Raw genomic sequence first — 9,341 nt, forward strand, 5'->3', positions numbered from 1 at the left:
ACGTATAAGCATACTATCCCTCTGCAGTCACTCTGGCACCAGGCTCACCCTCTCCCTTGAAACCCTCTCTGTTGTCCCCTGCAGGGAGACCATGCCCATTCACTGTTAGCCCTTTTCTTTCAGTGGATTACTACTTAGCCAGGAGCATCCCATTCTCTTTCTCTAAGAAGCCACCTTGGCCTCTCTACGTGCGCTGAGTCCCCTTTATGGATGTCTGATAAGCCCTTGTCATTTCATAGCTCTGACTTTTAAGATTGATTGTCTCTTACGTCTACTAAAATATAATATCAGGTTTTCCTCACCATTAAGTCCCACCATAATGGTTGGCACACAGGAGGAGCCCAATAAGTGCACTTGGGCCATTAAGTTAACAAGTCATTAAATGGTATGTTTAAACACCACCTCTGCAGGGGGCTTCCCTGACTGCTTCATCAAGCAGTTCTCATTATTATTTGTCTCATTCATAATGGTAAAGACAAATTATAATTATTTTATTAACTTTTAACTTCCCATATTCTACAAAAATGGAAACTGCCTATTCAACTGTGTGTGTGTGTGTGTGTGTGTGTGTGTGTGTGTGTGTGTATGTTACTAGGGATTGAACCCAGAGGCATTATACCTCCAACCTATACCCCCCCAGCTCTTATTTTTTTAATTTTTGTTTTGAAACAGAGTCTCACTAGGTTGCCCAGAGTCTCACTAAATTTCTCAAGCTGGTCTTGAGCTTGCCACCCTCTTTTCTTAACCTCCCAAGTGCTGGGATTGCACACATGTGCCACCACACCCAGCACACCCTATTCACTTCCGAAGCAGGGCTTGCGTGTGTCTGGTGCTGAGCTTTCCTTGTTGATCACATGTGGGGGAAGCTGAGCTCCAGGTTTTCAGTTCTCAGTCTTCTCTGGTCCACACATGTGCTGCCTTCATTATCCTAAGGGTTGTGTCTGAACCCCTCACTGTGTGATGTGGGGGACTGTGGTTTCTATCTCCTGGACCTTATAATTCCCACAGAGAAAGAGAGGGTGGCACTGGATGATCCTTGTCCTTTCTTCCCAAATAGACACAAATTCTAGACCTCACTGCTTCTTTTAATGGACAAATGACAATATTCTATGTTCCTGTCATTTCGGAAGAGCACATAGGACCCAATTCAGAGGATGAACTGTATTTTTTAGACTTGTTATGACATTTTCCACTTTGGTAAAACACATGACACATGAAGTTGAGATCAGACTTCAGTTCCATGGTTTTTAAGTGAAAATATGTTGAAAGATAAATCATCCCAATTTTTATTAGCAAACATCTGGCAGGAAAGAGATGGCACACATATATTCAAAGAGGATTTTTGTTGGGACTTTTTTTTTAAAGAGTCACTTTATCCTGTAGGCAAGAAGTAGGGGTGCGTGGGGAAAACTCACACCCTGAACTAGTGGAGAGCTGAGTACCAGCCCTGCAGATAACATGGAGATACCTTCATTGGAAACCAGAAAAGGCAAAATGCCCTTGTCTGGGGAGCACAGCCACCTCCAAGCTCTCATGGGAGGAGTAAAGGAAATAAACACCTTGATTTCACACCTGCCCTCTCTCCCCACACTAGCCAGCTCCATCCTGGAAGGAGAAAGCAAAGGGCATTGAGCCTGGGCTCTTTCTGCTTATTCCAGCTGTGCTCTAAGACCCTAGTGGAAAAGATAGAGATACAGCAGGGGGTGAAGGGAGGTGATGCAGAAGGAGAGATTGGATATTTACATCACACAGCTTTAAGAAGAAATCCATGTGCAATCACAAATAATTTTACAGAGATAACCTTGAATTGCTCTATTTATAAAGTATATCATTTGCAAACATCAGCATGTTAACGGTTATTAGTCTCAAATTACTCGTGACACATTCCTAAATCGTTTGAGGCACATCAAAGAGCCCTCACTATGTTGTCCTGGGAACATCAGGGAAGATGCAGGGAAGATCACTGAGCTGAAACGCACATGACCTGCTTTGCTACTGACAAATCACATTTCTAGCATGTAAACCTGTCAATTTACAAAGAATAAAACTACTTCAAAAAAGATTTGCAATGTCATCTGCATATATTCTCTTAGATTCTCCCTCCCCTAGAGAAAATAGGAAGTAGGATATGAAACATATAACACTATTGTGAAGCCAATGAATCCAAGGGTTTTTACCCGTTATCCATGTAAGCACTGTAGAACAATCACAATCTTTGTATTATCAGCAACAAAACCACCATTACAGTCATGTAGCTTTGTATGATCTACCTACCTTGTCTGTACTTAGTGAACTGGATTAATGGAGCAGTGTCCTGTTACTCAATGCTTCAATGACATTCCCTATAGAGAATTGTTCTTCAGTTATGTTTTTTACCTCTGATCGAGGCAGAACCGAACATGTATCAGCCAAATACTCCTACCAAGAATGACTGTAAGACCCAGTAAATGAATCTACCTATCAGAGATGGTGGATATGTGTGTATGTGTGGGTATACACATAAGTAACTGTATTTCATATTACACTTCAGTGGATATGTAAAAAATCATCCTGTATATGTTATATACACATGCATTCATATATGTGCACATGAACCCCACAGTTTGGAGGCTTAATCTAACGCAAAGGAGACTATATATATATAATTTTTTTTTTTTTTAGATTCTGGAATTGGGGCAAAACTGAAGGGGGAAAACTTATCTATGGTAGGCAGAACAATGACTTCCCCTAGTCCCAACCCCCAGTACCTGAGCCTATAATAACATATAACTCCAGCGATTATGCTGTGTTAGAAAACATGCAGACAGGGGGATTATCTAGTGTAATCACAGGGACCCATAAAATCAGTAAAGGAGGACAAAGGGGGGAGGTGTGAGTGATTCAAAACATGTGGTGTTACTAGTTAAAGATGGAGAAACCCTTACTGAATTTTGCCAACAACTAGTTAGTTGCCCTTGGAGGTGGGTTCTCCCTTCTGGTACCTCATGATTCAGGTCTCTTCCACATACAAAACTGCAACTCCTTTAGTCAGAAGCCCTCCAAGTCTGATCCCATACAGGCAGCAAGCTCAGGCCCGATGTGCAGGATACTAGCATCATCTAAATCAGGTTCCAGTGCCAGTAAGTTCCCTTGGGTATACCTGTTCTCAGTCACAAAGTCCTGTTAGTCAAAGAGAAAAGCTATTTATGTCCTTCTCCCCAATATATCCAATATTAATGGTGATGCCAGAAAGAACTGAATTAGAAACTTCAGTCTACAAGAGGAAAGTGAAAGGTGCGTGAGGCTCTCTCGTCCACAGTAGCTCTATAACTCAGCTGGCCAGGTTACACAGTACTAGCTCCCTGCTCAGAGGCAATACCTACTCTTTGTGTATATGTGTGTAGGGGATAGGAGGTTACTGGGGATTTAACAGAGGGATATTCTACTCCCAAGCTATGCCCCCAGAACTTTCTCCCTAGGTTTCTGAGAGGCTCACTACATTGCTGAGGCCGTCCCCAAACCTGTGGTCCTCCTGCCCCAGCCTCCCAAGTAGGAGGATTATGGGCAGGTGCCCCACACCTGGCTTTATGCATACTCTTGGGGAGTCATTTTACATGGCTTTGGACTCTGGATTTTGTTCTCTGAGCCTTTATGCCTTTTCCATAAGAAATAGCTTGTATTTGCAACTGAATAGATTTCTCCACCTGCTTTTTGCACAGAGTAAACTGTAGACTCAGAGGCTCAAATTTTAAATTCCTCCATCCCTTTTATCCCCTTTTGTCTTTTTTCTTAAAAATCACTGTGGGTTTCTTATGACTGTAATTGGGGTCACTTCATTAGACAAAATCCCTCCTCAGAAATCTCTCTGCTGTTTGAGTCATTAATCTAATTGGGATCCTTACAAGTCCTTTTGTCTATGTGTGAAGTGCTATGAGACATATACTTGCTAGATTCTTAGAAGCCTTTTTGTCTGGTTGCATCTAGGAGGTGCTGCCCTAAGTGATTTTTTAAGTCCTAACAAAAGATCTTATGGTCACACCCTTGAACTGATTTTGACTATGTTTTATGGACAATTCCTTGGACTTGATTTTCACCTATGGGCCATTTCCATCTATTGCAAATCTGCTAGGCAAGATTTGGAATGAAAAAATGATTTTATCTTTAAAAAAATTTGCGTTCTCCTTTCTATTCTCCAATTCTGCCTGAAAATGGAACATTTCTCTGTATACGTGTCACCTTGCTCCTCCTGTGCTTTATCACAGTCAGCTGGCATTTTCAACATTCTGCCTGGAAATCTCCAGGCACATCCGCAAGATTATTAGATAACGTTTTTTCTTCCACATTATCCATGTGACAGTTTCATTACTTTTTCTGCGGGTACATAGCTCAGATACCCTTTTGTCCACCCTCCAATTGCAAATTCTTTATCTCTGATTCAGCCTCCTACTACTTAGCCCTAAAGAAATCTGCAAAGGGCCTGATTCTTGTCATGTCAGCAACCCATTTCTGATACCCATTTCTATTTTAACTATATGTCATTGCATAACCAACCACCCCAAATATCAGTAGCTTAAACAAAAATAAGCAATTTTGGCAGTCTAAGCAAGCTCATTAGGGCAGCCTGTCTCCACTACATCACTGCAGCTGGGGATTTCTAGGACATTAGGGGGCTAAGGAGTCATTTCCAGGAAGACTTACTCAGATGGCTGGCAAGCGTGTTCTTGCTGTTGGTGGATCAACCAGGGCCGTCTGCCAGGTCTTCACTTCCTACATGGCTTCTCCAGGTGGCTTAGCTGAAGTTCACAGAACATAGCTCTGGGTTCTGAGACCAAGGCTCAGTGGCTATTGATGGCGGCTATTGTGGTTAGGTATAGAGTGGCCCCTTGAAGAGCTCATAAATTGGTGTTTGGAGTTGATACAATTGAGTCTTGAGAGTTGTAATCCCAGGATTAAATAAATCCGTTGTAATGAAGGGAGTGTATCCCTCGGAGTGGAGCCTTGGGGATTATATATGTGGTCCTTCCTCCTCTCCTGTCCTCCTCCTCTCCTCTCCTCTCCTCTCCCCTCCTCTCCTCTCCCCTCCTTTTCTTTTCTCTTCTCTTCTTCTCTCTCTCTCTCTCTCTCTCTCTCTCTCTCTCTCTCTCTCTCTCCTGATTCTGGCCTCCATGATGTGAAGATATCCCCTGTGCCCTTCCTCTCTCTGCTTCCTGCCACCTTGCCCTAAGATCTGCATCCCCCGGCCTTACATGGACTGAACCCTAAATCATTAAAAAAAACCTTTCCTCTAAGTTACATGGCCAGTCATTTAGACTCTAGCTGCAAGAATGCTGAGCAGAACAGTGACTAATGTTGCTTGAGCCAACAACAGTCACAAGGCCAAGTCAAGAATTAATGTGATCCTCCTGTCTCCACCTCCCAAGTGTTGGGTTTACAAGCTTTCATCACCATGCTCTGCTAAGTTACTTAGTGAGGCCCCCTGCAACTTAGTGAGATTCTGTCTCAAAATAAAGAATAAAAATTAGGGCTGGGGGTGTTGCTTAAAGGTAGAATGCTCCTGGGTTCAATCCCCAGTACCACAAAGAAAAAGAAAAAGAATTGATGTGAAAGAAGACCACAAAATGCATACGGATCAGGAAGCCCCGTTCGTTGTGTGTGACTGCTCCTCTTTTTCTGACTCGTTTTTATGTAAATGAAAATGGCTGAGAAGAGCCAAGATAATCTTGAAGAAATACAACAAGAATGGTGGATTTCTAAACCCAGAAACTAATATTTATATGGATTATATTTTTATACTTTTATTGGTGCATTATAGCCTCACATCATAATGTAATTCACAGTGATAGTGACTTATATGCACACAGCACTTGGTGGGATTTCCACACATATATGCAATAAATAAAAGAATGATTCTGGATAAATTACATATTCATATTTTTAAAATATGATATTTACTTCTTCATTGTATGCATAAAATTAACTCCAGATAGATTTTTCAGATTTAAGTGTCAAAGGAACATTGTTATTAATTCTAAAGAGTAGCACTGAACAAGGGTTTAATGCCCTGGTGTAGGCCAGGCATTTCAAACAGAAAAACACATGCACTTACCATAAAGTATTTTTAAAAGATAAATCTGTCTAGGATATAATTAAGACTTTCTATTCATTGAAACACACCATTAATAAAGTAATCATGCAAGCCACAGGTGGGAGAAGATGATTATCTGACAAAGGACACATATCCAGAATAAATTAATCTTTTAAATCAATAAGAAAAAGCAAGAGAATTCAACAGAAGAGTGAATAAAGAATTGAACAGCACTTTGAAAAAGATTATATCCAAGAGGCCAGAGTGTGTATGAAACAGTGCTCAACCTCATGCAAATGCAAATTTAAGCCACAAAGAGACTCCAGGGAGTGCCCCCCAGACCCAGGCAGCTGGGATAAAAATGACTGGCACTACTAAGTGCTCTGAGGATCTGTCAACTGCAATGCCCATGCTAAGCTGGTAGAAGTGTAAGTTGTTGCAACCATTTAATAAAAACAGTTGGCAATAGCTACATATAAAAGCCAAACAAAGGGGTACTTTATGGCCCAGAAATTCCATTCCTAGGTAATAACCAAGCATAAAAGAACACTTGTTTTCTAAATCCAGGTATAAGAATTTCCATAGTAGAACTCTTTGCAACAAAACTGGAGGCAACCCAATATTCATATTTGATGAACTGGATAAACAGGTGTGGTACACTCAGAGTATAACACAGAATAATTCCCAGGATCTGAATGTGGTCATACCTAACAGCATAGATGAATCTCAGCAAGAAGGGTTGAGATCCAGACACACAGAGGAGTATCTCCGCTCTCTTGTGCAGGAGTGTGTGCCTGCCCATTTCAAACACAGGAAGAGTTCATCTTTGGCAACAGAAATCAGGTTCTACATGTGGGCGTGTTATGGTTATCTCTGGGGACAGGGCTGTGCCTGGGAATGAATCAGAAGATGGCAGTTACACATGTGATTTCTACTTTGTGAAAATTTACCCATCTATACATTATTTGGCCACTTTGGGATTTTATTTTATGCTGAAATAAAAGAAAGTCTATTTTTAAAAAAAGGTTCTTTAGTAATTACATGTATGATTGTTAACTATTTTACAGCAATTCTGATTTTGAGACGCTTCTAATGGTTAGTCTTCTCCATAAGCTCTGTGTCACCATCATTTCTTTTTCAGTTGTCAAATATCTACTGAACTGATATCTGCAGAGGTCTGGGTTAAGCCCTGAGCAAAAGAAACAGCAGCAAAAGAAGCCAACCAAAGAGCCTTCACTAGAGGAACTTATGTTTAACTGTAACTCAAGAGGACCTTGTTTATTGTGGAGCTGTTTGTTCTCAGTTAAAATTCCTCAAAAATAGTTCCACCATCTACACCCCTGCACTGGCATAGCCATGTTTTTCTGCCAATGCACTGAGCTTTATGGTTATTGCTACCTGAAGTAGCCCTAGGAAGCTGACTCATTCTGGAATTGGATACTGAATGTAATTTATTGCACAGTGAACACATCTAATCTCTCCACCAGAGGAGAAATGGTGCATCGTTCACTGTGCAGCCGAGTACTCATGGCTCCTTGAGCTGATGCAGCATGATGAAGGCAAGATGCTTCCCCCAAAATCAGCCATGCCACTTAAAGCTGAGACCTGAGCATACATCGTTAGAGAACATGACAGGCTTAAAACCTTGAAATTTCAACACAGGCTACAGCAGAAAATCACAAATTCCCTTTAGCAATTGGTAAGGGAATCCTTTTTCTCCTGTAGCTACAGATCATTGATGACTGTAGGCTGCGTTCAGAGTCTGGTTGTAGGGGTCAGTAAATTACAGTGAGCAGAAGATAGAAAATTCTGCCAGGTCTCTCATGCCTCTTCTGGGAACTGAAGGTGAGAAACTAGGACCCTAAGGTATAAGAGATATCTAGGCAGACACATGCGAGAATGAGAACACCAAATTCCTGAATACCCTGGACATTCCTTACGATGAAGGCAACCCTCTCTCATGAGTGAAGAAACCAGCCTCTACCTGCGTTAAAAAAGTAAAGAAAAAATGTATTTGTATTATGATAGTTAATAATGAGGTATTGCATTCTTGAAAATCACTGATCATAGATTTTTTTTTTTTTTTTTTTTGGTGGTACTGGGGTTCCTGGAAGCCCTTCTACCTCCGGGCTATACTCCCAGACCCATTTTTACATTTTTATTTGGAAACAAGGTCTCCTAAGCCAGAGCGTGCAGCTGGCTGCGAACCTGCGTGATCCTCCTGTCTCTGCCTCCCAAGTGCAGGGATTACAAGCGTGCGCCACCACGCCCGGCCTGATCATAGATTTTTAAGTATTCTCACCACCACAAAAATAACCACTTGAGGTAATGAGTATGTTAATTAACCTATGTAGCTATGCTGTAATGTATGCATATTTCAAAACATCCTGTTATATATAGTAAATATATACAATTTTTATTTGTCAATTAAAACTAAATATACATATATTTATAGATCTTTCTATAGACATACATATTTATAAACTCTGGTAGCTTCACAGGGAGGCCAGTTCTTCTGATGCCTCCCAGGCATCTCCTACGTTTGTCTCTGTGATAGTGACAAAGATTTTATTTCAGCAATGCAGGAAAGGGGAAATGAAGGCCTTGGGGCGGGAGATGAACCTCCATATACCACCTGGGTTATATAATCTATTTTTCATTGACATAAGTCTGAGTCACAGGACCATAAAGCCTTAGGTCATGAGGGATGAACTATAACATTAAGTTGTACCAACTGTACTGATGTGGACCACCTGCTCAGGATGACTTAACATGATGATATGTCACTAACCCTCTATGCAGTTAACTAACTAAATACTATGCTTAATCATGTCCTAGAGGCTCTTTTTTCAAAGACATTAAGACATGGGTTAGGGGCCTGCGCATCCTTGGGCAGCTTTGCAGAGCCACATCAAAGGAAGGAAGGGATGTGGGAGAGGCAGAGAAGACCTGGGGTAGGTTTTAATGATCAGAGATAAGGCAGGTACAGTTACTATAAAAACACGCACAGGAAAGGAGAGATGATGCTTGCTATAATAGGTAGGACTATGAAATGATAGCTACACAGTCATAGATTTACTAAGACCTAACTGCACATCCTCTCCTGCTGCTCCTTGAAATGCATGCAGAAAAACATTTCGGGTCAGGCAGATAAACAGTGGGCTTAAGTCACCATAGAGAGGACCCATGGTCTTTTACCAAGTTCCCTGGTATTGGCCAGTTCCTAAATTCATACCCCCTTGGAGAACATCAAAGTGCAGCCACAGGTGTCTACCAA

This window comes from Muscardinus avellanarius (assembly GCF_963383645.1).
Source record: "Muscardinus avellanarius genome assembly, chromosome: 4".
Lineage (NCBI taxonomy): Eukaryota > Metazoa > Chordata > Mammalia > Rodentia > Gliridae > Muscardinus > Muscardinus avellanarius.